This window comes from Numida meleagris, chromosome 9 (genome assembly GCF_002078875.1).
Source record: "Numida meleagris isolate 19003 breed g44 Domestic line chromosome 9, NumMel1.0, whole genome shotgun sequence".
Taxonomy (NCBI): Eukaryota; Metazoa; Chordata; class Aves; order Galliformes; family Numididae; genus Numida; species Numida meleagris.
Window position 1 is genome coordinate 15,721,303 of NC_034417.1, and position 11,610 is coordinate 15,732,912.

Consider the following 11,610-nt stretch of genomic DNA (forward strand, 5'->3'; position numbering starts at 1 on the left):
TATGCAGCGTTCTGCCGCAGCCTTGCCACCTCCTTGTCTTGCCTTCGTTTTCCTCAAAATGCACCTCTTCCTCCATGCCTTCCTTTGCATCACAGCAGCTTTCTCGCCTCGCTGCAGACTTCCCGCCTTGCCTCCCCTCGCTGCAGACTTCCCGCCTCCAATCGCTGCAGCCTTCCCGCCTCGCCTCCCCTCGCGGCGGCTTTCCCGCCCTCCGCTCTGATTGGCTGTGCCGCTCCCGAGGCAGTTTGCAGCGTCGTTCCACACAGCACCTGCGCCCCAAACCGGGCTGTTTGTACCCAGTAAAACTGCTGAGCTCTGTTAGATCGGGGTTTGCACGGTTGTTGTAGTAGGGACGTGTTACCAAAAATGCCACGGGAAAAAAAAAAATCCCGCTAATATTGTGACATTTATCTGGGTAAGAGAGCTCTTCGTGTTTCAGCCCTTCTCCGTCATGTCTGCTTGGGGAAAAAAGCGCAGTGGGCTGGAAGGCTCTTTAGGTATCGCTTACTGGACATGTTGCATTTTGTATTCTGTCTGTGCAAAATTAAAATGCACCGCTTCCCCTTCTCAAGTGTGTTTCCAAAAGTGTGGTGCAAACCAAAAGTAAAACCCCAACCTTTTTATTTTTGCTAGGTCCCCCCCCGTGCTGCGGATGGGCACGAGCAGCACAGAGCCCTGTGCTCGTTCATTTTCCTTGTGCTGCAAGGAGGCCCGAAGTGCTCTGCAAAGAGGAATCCCGCTGCACTCGCTCTGCTCAGAGTAAGTTGAACTTTAAGCTTGCTATTGAAGTTAATCACACTTCCTCTCGTGAGCAAAAATGTTTTTAACGTGAAACAATACTCCGCCGAGGCTCGACAAACTATATTTTAATTGTAATTGATTTATACCAAAAGATAAAATGAGTTAATGAGGGCATGCTCTCAGAATTAGTGGCAAGGGAAATAGTCTATGCAGCTGGCAGGTAGGGGGAAGGAGACGAGAGGCTTTTAAAGGGAAGAGGACATTGGCGTTTTTTAACCTCTGAGTGATGAAAATATTGTTCCTCTGGCTTTTGTACAGATTATATGTGTGGATTTTCTGTACTACGGAGCTTAGATGGAGGTTGAAACAGGTCCGAAGAGACCTAGTTGGAGCTGTCTTTCTGGTGCTCCTTTGTATAATGTGGATATGTTGTTTTGTTTTCTTTTTAAAATATATTTTTAATTATTATTTTTTAAAAATATATTAAAAAGATGAAAATGCATCATTGATTTCACAGATTCCAGCTGGTGTGAAGTTAGGTTCTAGTTCTGTAAGGCTGCAAACTGAGCAGGTATTATGCAAGAGGAGCAAGCTTCAGAAAAACAGTCTTTTTGTTATTGGTAATGATTCTGGTCATGTTGACAAGTTCCATTTCAAGCTATTGTAAGCAGGTGTCACTTTATGCTGCTTGGCAGCGGTGTGCAGTGTGTCATCATTATGGCTATAATTTGGTCATGGAAAGCTTAGCAAAAATCCAGTTATCATGGTGGAGGCATTACAAGGGGTTATCTCGTTGTCATCAAATATGTCTTGTGCAGGTTTGTTATTGTGGAGAAATAAGTTGTGGAATGTGTTAAAAATCAGACGTGTGTTTGGCTTATATATGCTCTTCAGCGGGATATTCGGTGGGGGTTGGGCTATGTCAGCAATATAAAGTAAAGCCTTTTTCCAATTTGACAATAACAATTATTGTTGTTGTGCAAAGTAATATATATTTTACAAAAATATGCTTGCTTTTTACCAGAGGGGAAAAAAAAAAACAAAACCACCATTTTTACAGATGATTTATACAATTTTTCATGGTGTAGTTGCATGTTTTGGTTTAATATTGCTGGGAGAAAACATGATGTAAAAGAGCTAGCAAAGTTGTATGTATCACTTCAGGGATGATGAGATGGTCTGATTTATTGTCTGCATGGAACTGTGCCAGAAATGCTTCCATGCCAACCTGATACACGCGGTTATTGTATCCATGCATGATTAAATATTTCAGGTCCTGGTTTTGTAATATCTAAAAAAAAGGTAATTCTTTCCAAAAGTCATTATTTGTGTAGACTTAAAAATGGTGTGGAAATATTCCCATACTTGAAAAACTACGTTTTTAGGAAATGCTCACAACCTAGAATTGTTCATTTTGCAAATGAATCCGCCATCTGCATACTGCTGTTTGTTGGTTTTAGTTGTCCTGATGCCCTGTATTACTAAGAGTGCAAGTTAATTTGGGAAATTATTTAGGAGAAAGCTCTTGAAATATTACAGACTCTTTCTGATCACACAAAGGTGAATTCAAGAAAATACGCAGGGTGATGACAAAAAGGTTTTGGCAAAATGTAATGCATTTCAACTTTTTGTCCTTTTCATCATTTTGTGGAATTCTTTCCCCTCTTACTGTTCTTCCGTGTGGCAGGTGAGGTTGGATGCGAGATAGTCAATAAAGCTTCTCATGTATATTTTAAAGAACAGCAGTCAATTAACCTTGAGAGAGTTGGGCATTCTTTTGTCTATAACAATAGGCTAATTTGCTAAAGCAATCAGGTTATGGGTATGCAAAGGAAGATATTAAGTCACTCACATTCAGATAAGTCATACTGAGGTCCTCTTTGGTCTTCTAAAAAATCCCCTATAATTGCAGCAAATTCATGCTCCAGTTTGCCACTGTGAGAGAAATTCTGCTACAGTGCGTTCTTATTACGGCTTCAATCAAGCATCATAGTGAACTCATCTTCTATGCACACAAAGATGGGCAGGGTCATTGATCTGAGAGAGCATCTAAACTAAAACTTGTTGAAGATGCAATGAGAGAAATTGTTAGAAGGTTGAGGAGGGTAGGTAGGGTAATCATAAAAAAACTGAGTTCATTAATTCTTTGAGTACTACAGCCAAATTTTGAGTTCTCAGGTTTTGTGATTTTAAATCTGCTAAAACCAGTGGTACCTCTAAGGTAGGTAATAGCTCTGGGAGAAGTGTCAGTAATCCTAAATTACCTCTCTGCAATTTGTCCATTATGAATTATTCTTAAGATCCAGCTGCATAATCAAAGCAAGGGAATGGGCCATGACTGGAATTTGCTTTTTGAGCGCTTTTTCCCAGATTGTTGCATTCCAAAAAATACGCAGCTACAAGGAAAGAAAAGTCTGCAGGTACTGCTGTCTTTCCATAAACGAGAGGAGCCTAACAACAGTAAGAAATGATGGGGTAGGACAGACTGAAGCAGAACTCAGTTCACTTCAGCTGATCAGTTTGCAGTCGGACTGCTTCATGTACGTGAAGTTTATCTTGCTGCAGTGAATTAGGCTCCTCCGCCTAATTAAATGTTACAAGGATTCGGTCAAATATAAGAATTTTTGGAAATGTTTCTACTGGATTGGAAACTATGTAATATTAGAATGGCATTTTCAGAACTCTGTCTCAGCAATTTCATTGCGGGTTGTACCTTTGAGTCAGGGCATTTCAGAAGCCCCTCAGGGAATCTTTTAGGGTATCTATGCCTACCATACTCAAGTGAGAATTGTATCTGTTTATTTTTTCCTTTTGTTACATCTGTAGCATTAAAATTAAAAAAAAATATATAGGTAAAGAAACAATTATGCTTCTAAAGGAAAACAGTTGATATCACTATGTATTACCACTTGATTTTCCTTTATATCAAATACAGAGGATATTAGGTTATGTTGTTTTTTAGGAAATAAATTTTCTTCAGGTGAGAAGCTGTGTATGTATGTGAGAGGCATTTCATATGCAGGAAGGATCAGACGAAAGTAGCAGAATGGAAATTACTTTTTCATATCTGTTAGAAAGAAACCCCTGTAGACACTGATATCCTTGAAGGACTCATCTTCACCTTCTATAAGGACTGTACTCATCTAGGTATTTTAAATTGGTTGCAAAATACAATTATACATAAAGAAACACAGTAAAGAGCTCTATCAAATGCACTAGAGCAGGAAATGCTGTTTTCAATTAAACATTAATCTGAAGGGTATTATTTCACTATCCAAGACCTTTCCAGATTTTTTGTCAACAAAAATGTTTTAATTACAGAATTACAGGATTTCATTTACTAGCTCTGAAAGTTTGTCCTTTTAATGATGAAGGTATTTTCAAGTTGTTCACTGTAGTTACTTGCAGAAGGCCTCATCCTGAATGTCACTAAGCACACAGAAAGCCCTCTGAAGTGTTCTTTTTCAGCAAAAACATGATCACACCTGAAGTTGGGATTGTACTAAAAAACAAGTGGGGGTCAGAGTCTGATACTGGACAAATCAATGGGTCTCTGTTGATGTAAATGAAGTTATGTTCATTTACGTCAAATGAAACCCTGAACAAAAATTTTTATGTCTGAATATGTATTATAAGACTGTGGAATGTTTTATGTATTTTAGGTTTTTTTCATCAGTATTGAACCAAATATTCAATAGGTTTCTGTTATTCTTGTAACTGCCTCACAGTGTATCTGTATTGCTGCAGTGCTAATTACACTGTATGTTTTAGAGTTGATTAAACAGTTATCCAATAATGAGATCCAACTGTAAACTATCACAGAGAAAAACCAGGCAATTAGAACTCTGTTCTCACCTCAATTCAACAACACGAGCAAACACCCCTTTTCTGCAGGTCACTTTGGGATAGCGCTAAACAACAGACTGTTACTTGTATATGTAATTTATGTGATGACAGGAGCTGAGTGGATTTGCCATACAAAGTAGCAGCTGCTTTTAATTTTCAGGAGGCTCAAGTACAGGTGTATAGGATGGAAACAGAGCAAAATATGCTTCAGAAAGTTGTTTTTTAGTTTCCTGTAGGTCAAAGGCATTTTGAATTCACCTGATTGGCACTTACATGGCAGGTGATCTATATACACACTGATCTTGTCAATATTAAAGGGTAATCAATAATCACTCAATTGAATAGTAATAGGTAGCCTGTGGGTCTATGTAGTGGCAGAATGTAGTACAGATTCCCTAGAAGAAGCTTCTTATGTTCTCTGTTCTTCCTGGGCAAGAGAAGTTGGTCAGCAGACAAGAATTCCTTATTCATACTAAAGCAGAGATTTTTGTCCTTGGATTGTTCAGGAATCGGGGCTGTTCTATTGATCCATTGTACCTAGGATAAATTAGTAACTTGTGATCACTGGATAAAATCTTACATATTCATGGACTTGCACATGAACATTTTTAGATGAAGAACCAACTATCCAGATCTGAATAATTGCACCAGCCTTGCTCATGAGAGTTTTGGGCATAGGGTGAAAATTGGGTCGGAGAGGCATTAGCTTACCAGCAAACCATGACTCATACATATAAATGGAATTGTTTACTTCATTTCTAAAATGGAACTGTGTTTGTCCTTGAAGCAGTTTTATCTTCTTGTTTACATTTTTTCTAAGTAGTGCTGGGTTTTACAGACACCCCTGCAATAGATATCCTAATTCTATTAGAGGTCAATAGCCTAAACCTCTCTGAGCCCCCCGAAAATCCCACTTGTAGGACACTATCAGTGGTTAAACAGTTCAGAGCCACTTTATGCATTTGTCAGAAGGACCCTCCAAATTTCTTTGATCTCTTCCTGAGAAGAATTTCCCAGTGTTCTGAAGGTATAACTGCCTGTTTAGGAGGCAGAAAGGTGTGGTTTGTCTTTCTGTGTCTTTCCCCCTGTTCCCTCTCTACACGCACATGCTCGCTGTGTTTCAACTAAACTGCAACAGCGTGTCACTGTTGTGAAGTAACACTGTTGAAACCTGTAAATGGTAGTTTGAGTTCAGGTAGCACCTTTACTGTAATCCAGCAATGTCCGGCCACTTTGCTTTTGTAATGATTTCTGTCTCAGCTCGTTTCATCATCCAGGATTATGACCTCAGGAACACTGCTGCTCCACATAAAAGACCACTAGGGTAAAATTAAAACATGTAAGAAACTTGTTAAGTGTTGTCAGGGTTTATAATTTAAAATTGCTATGTTATTAGATATTGGAACAGAACTAAAGGTAACTCGTGCAAAGGTTTTAACCTCTGGCCTCTTCTATACCAACGAAAGTATAACTTATAATGAAATTTTAATCTCATATAATTAAACACAATATTAATTTGGTAAAACTAGAAAGCCTTTTTAGCCTGTATTAATCTTCCTCTTTTTGGACAAAATAAGTGTGTTTCTTGCAAGTTGCATTGTTGCTTTTTAATTAAAGGAAAGAATCAAATTTCTTTGTTTGTACAAGTTCATAAAATATTTTTCTTTAACTCTTTTCTCTTAGGTTAAATATCAAAAGCAATTTTTTTTTTTCTTTTGTAGAACCCCTATTCCCCCCCCCCCTCCCCCATAACATTGTTGAATACCATCGTTTCCTCAGGGTAGGGTAATATACTTCACAGATTTAATTAATCAAGAATATATTTATACTGAAAAATATCTAATATATCCTTAAATCCTTTCCTTCTTTGTTATATGGTATTAAGATCTTTGTGCCTTACTGAGACTTATGTCATTCATTAATCTTTTAAAATGAAAATCTTATATATGTGTATATACACACACGTGTATATACGTTTCTTTTGAATATTTTAATTTTGCAAGACGTAATGGCAATATATTTCCAATGAATTATACCAGAATATGCTCTTATAGGACAGAAACAGTTTTGTAACATGAAGTTGCTGATAAAAAGTCTGAGAGTGAGGAACTGTTGTAAAGAAAGCAAATAATTGTTTTCCTTAAAAGTGAAATGAAAAGAAAATGCAGCTGGAAAAGATTCTAGGGATTTTGATAAAAATGCACATGGTGTCTAATATTCAAAATGTATTAAAAGCTCTAGCATATGCAATTTGAGTATAATGGGTGATTTGGACTCATTACTGATGACATCTAAGTGAATCATCTCTGTGGCCTTGGTAGCATCAGCCTTACAGCAAACGAAGCTCAGTTCTGTCTTGTGCAGGTAAGTGTTGCATTATGCACTTGAGTGACAGTGCTAATTCAGTGTAACAGGCTGTGGGTGGAGGGACTGTAGAGCATCCCAGCACACCCACGGCAAATGACTGCCCTAGGTTTCTTTTACCAGTGCCTCTGTGAGAGTATGTGACAATAAAGAAAACAGTGGAATGTTTGTATCTGTTGCATTCTAACCCTTCTTTGCGCACTCTTTTACCAAGATAGATGGCTGTATTAATGGCACAGCAATGAGATAGACAGTTCTAGATATTTCTTTGAGACTAGGCCAGACTTCATTTGATAACTGGCGTAGTCAAACGCTACTCTACCTTTTCTGTATCTTGATTCTAGAACTTTGAATTACGTATTTTTCTTCAAATCTGGAGATAATGTGAAGAAACTATCTTTAATACACGGCAAAGGCTGTTTCTACAGATATTACCCAAATTTCAGAATATATATCATACTTGAGGAGAAGCATGACGCTAGTAATATTCTTGCCTTTCCGTTTAAAACAAAAGAAGAAGCATTTGTAAACTTAGCTACCAAAAGAGGAAAATCTTTGTTTTTCATAGATACATTGGCTAGATCTTCAAATAAATTATGATGGATAGCAACTAAGGCAACTAAGATAAATTACCATCCTGTCAGCCTCAAACAGCAGGGCAAACTAGCTTTCGTTCAGGTCCATATTACTCTCCAGTCTGTGTCTGGTGCAGGTGAGTAATCGGTTTGGAGATACCAAGGCACTTCTTTTGTGTGCCTAACTCACAGCGTTCTCTGGTGTATTCAGGTGCAGACAATAGTGACTAAATCTTGTCATAGTAGTTTACTTCTAATGGTACTAAAAGTTCTAATTCCTGATGGAACAGAAATTTTGAGGTTTGTGGTGAGGTTTGCTATTACAGAACTGCGCTTATTAGTGTAGATTGCCAGCTGGAAGAGATAGTAAAATATACCCAATAGCAAGGTATGAAGGAGCTGTGAAGCAGTTATGAATGGACACAGAGATAGGTTTAAAATTAATACATTTTCAGGTGAAAGATCAAGAAATTCATGCATTCTCGTATATGTTTGGTTGAAAAAATTAGTATTTTTCAAAGGTCTTTGACAGAACATTTTTTTTATCAACTCTAAGCTCACTGGTATAGAAAAGTAACTGGAGAATTGTCTTAATTTGTCCAGTAGTCTGCTGTGCGATGACAGCTGAATGAATTGAAGGGATAAATTTGGCATTGGCACTTGCATGTAAAGTGAATAGCACTTACCACTCATCTGACAACCCATGGACCCAGTCATACTACCACAGGGGTTATTAAAATAATGATCAGGCACAGGCTGAATGAAGTATGTAGTCTTCTGTAAGCATTACAAAGCTCCTAACTCTCTTGTCAGCATGTTGCCTTGTATGATTTTGCCCCATTCAGAATCTGTTGTTTCTGAGCCTGAGAGGCCCTTAGATGGCACGATATCTGCATGTAATTAAGAAACAAAAAGTAAGATTTACAAAAAAAAAAAAAGTCTTGCTTGTAAGAATCTCAAACCATGAGCAAGCTTATATAAAGTGAACAGTGGTAGTAGAAAATGTGGAAACTAGAAGAAAACAAAATAGGGCAATGGAGAGAAAGTGGAATTCAATAATATTAAAATAAAAGGATGCTGCACTGGGCAAGTTTTCCCCAGATTGCCTTCCTTTAATATTAAATTACTGTTTTCTGGCAGGATCATCTGCAAAACTCTGATTTTGTTTCTTCTTCTGTTCGTAGTCTGATAATTGAGGCTGAATTCCCTTGTCTTTAATATGCCATATATTCTCCACCTGGCAAAGGACTCAGACAGATACAGATAAATACCCTGTAGACATACAGACAGAGAAACTGCTGTAATTGCTTTCATAATGACTCTCAGACATCAAAGGAAGGCAAATAATGGTATTTAACACTGTTTCCATTCTTTAGCTGAAATGTAATTTTATAGAGTTATTGTCAGGCAGTACAGTGAATGTACAAGTGCAACTGTCATAGTCTACTCATATTAATTAGTTGCCCACAAGAGGTCCAGGATAGTAATGGCAAAGTTCTCCTCATTTCAGATGGTCTGATATTCAGACAGAACCGTAAGTACAATAGCTTGATTAACATAGTTGCTTAGATCAGGTTTTCCCTAGGAGTATGTCAATTGGCATTTTGAAGAATCAATTAATTAGCACTCCAAATAATCCATTCTTGGGTTAATGAAAGTATTTTGTACAGCTGCAAAAACTTACGTGAAATAAAATCCAAGCCGTTCCAAAGTGCAAGGGAAGGTTTGTAATTTGGGTAATGCTGTGTACTTCATGGAAATTTTCACAAGAAAAAGTTACTGCAAGAAATTCAGTTGACCAGAGCTCAACCAACAGCTGAACTTGTTTTGATTTGTTTGTTCACATTCGAGAGGAGGGTATTCCAGGGCATATAACAATGGAATAGGAATTAGAAGTTTACTTTGCAATAATATGATTAACGTAGGAGGTTGATTAGGGCAACCAAATATCAACGTTTTGTCTAATGTTCCTTAGCACTTGTGGAAGTTAGAGCTTGAAGATAATTTAGTTGATTTACACTCCACAAAGCTTTACTTGTATAAATGGTCTATCTAAACCCATGTGATTACTTTCACTGAGGTCAATGAATTTTTGTTGGTAACCCAGAAGATTTGGAAATTAATGGAAGTGTTTACCCAAGCAAAATTCCTCATGTAAGGGAGTTTTCAGAAATAGGATTCAATTTTCAAGTCCTCTGGCACTGAGAAACTCAAGATTTGAATCCTGTTCAGACAGAAATTGCAAAAGAAATTTGCAAGAAATTGCAGTTTTTTTGTTTTATTTGTTTTTAAATTGAATTGCATCTGTAAAGACAAAGCATTTCTTGAATGTCACTTCATGTCATATATCTGTATAGAACCCTTCCAGTACTTTTCTATTAAATTCTAGTGGAGTCATTCTTCCTTTGCCATTGGACAATATTCTGTCCATCTTCTGGTTTTAACAGGTTTGTAGCTCAAAGAGCTGCTCCAAACATAGGTTGTTTTTAACAATTTGCTAGGCACTGTTTTATGATAAGCTGTTCTGTTAAACTAGCTTATTTGGGTACATTCAATGAGAATGTCATCTGGCATCATCACATGATAACAAAAAACTGAAATACCACTACTAGATAAAGCTCTATCTCTGCTCTAAACAAGTGAAAACTTAGAAGGTCGCAGTGATCTGAAAGAGATAAGGAGGAGGGTGGCATTGTGATAAAGGCAATAGACTGGGCCTCAGCAGGGCTGGTTTTGTTTCTGACTTGCAAGAGATCTTCTGCCTGGGTCACCATGACTCAGCTCACCATCTTTAAAGTACGAATAATGTTTTTTGAAGTCTTTGTTTAAAGCATGACATTTTCTACGAGGACAATTTCTCAAGAAGGCATCTGGAATACTCAGTAACATTAATCTGCTGCTATCAACGAGAGTGTAAAAAAACCTCAGGATTTTTGAAGCTTTAATTCTGCCCAGAAAAAGATAGCTGGCATTCTGCAAAACATTTAGGTGTATGCTAATGTAATTTCATTCATGCATTCACTTCTCTTTTCATGGAGGGAATACGAGAGATAAGTAGTACTGAAAAAGTAATTCAAAGTAGAATTATAAACAACAAATAAGTCTGAGTAAAGTTTATTTAGACCTGTGTTGGAAATGCAGCTTATTTTCCAGCTTTCCAAAAAGTCTGTTTTGCTAGTAATGCTCTAAGCCTTCCTTTTACTGGAGCCAGTGCTTTGGACACTGGTCAACATCTATTTATTCCATGTTTGTCGGTCCCCTTTTTAAAAAAAAAAAAAAAAAAAAAAAAGAAACTGTTTAGTTAGTTGTCAGAGCTTATTATGGACTTGCGCCAGAAGTGAGATCTTCCTTATTTTCCTAATCAGCTTCCTCCATATCTGCATGCTCATTTTCTGATATCTGATGAGGCGACAAGGTCATTGGACGTACAAGTACTTATTTAAAAACCGACATGAGAGTGAGATAGAGGTTAGTTGGGTCTATCAGAGCTGTCAATCAATTAATGAAAATTATTGAGCAAGGACACCGTGGGGGAAGTGAACAGAAGGAATGAAAATGACCATGGAGATGCAACATAGGGAAAACGACAGAACTGACTAAATGTGCTCACGTGAGGACTAAAACCAGACATGCTCACATAGCAAATTAAAGACAGCACTGGGAGACACAAGGGCCAGAATATATGCCATTATATGGACCGAAAGACTGACAGATTACTTCAGCCTTTTGTCCAAAAGCACGCTGAATGCTGCATTTGCTAAGTGAAGAATAAAGTTGAGCAGTCCCCAATGCATTCTGAATGGCTTTTGTTAAGGTTCTGCAGACTTATTGCGGATTTGTAGAATGTAAAAATGAAATGTCTAGGGCTAGGCTAGAGTTTGCTGTTAAGGTCTGGAATTTGAAATTAGTCGAGGGGGTATAGAATAGATTCCTACCTGTAAATAAACTGTAGATATAAATAGCAAAATAGGGCAGCGCTGACAGAGCCTCACAAAAGCTCACTTAAAAGCTGCACTATCACTACAGTACATGGTGTACTGGCACAAGACAAGAGTATACTGTTTATCAGTACAAAAAAGAAATA

General features: G+C 37.6%; 1 long non-coding RNA gene across 1 annotated transcript; it reads left to right on the forward strand.

Annotated features, from left to right (window-relative positions):
• LOC110403568 lies at window positions 276-759 on the forward strand. The gene is made up of 2 exons (XR_002441739.1): window positions 276-415; window positions 634-759. It is a non-coding gene; the product is annotated as an uncharacterized LOC110403568 (long non-coding RNA).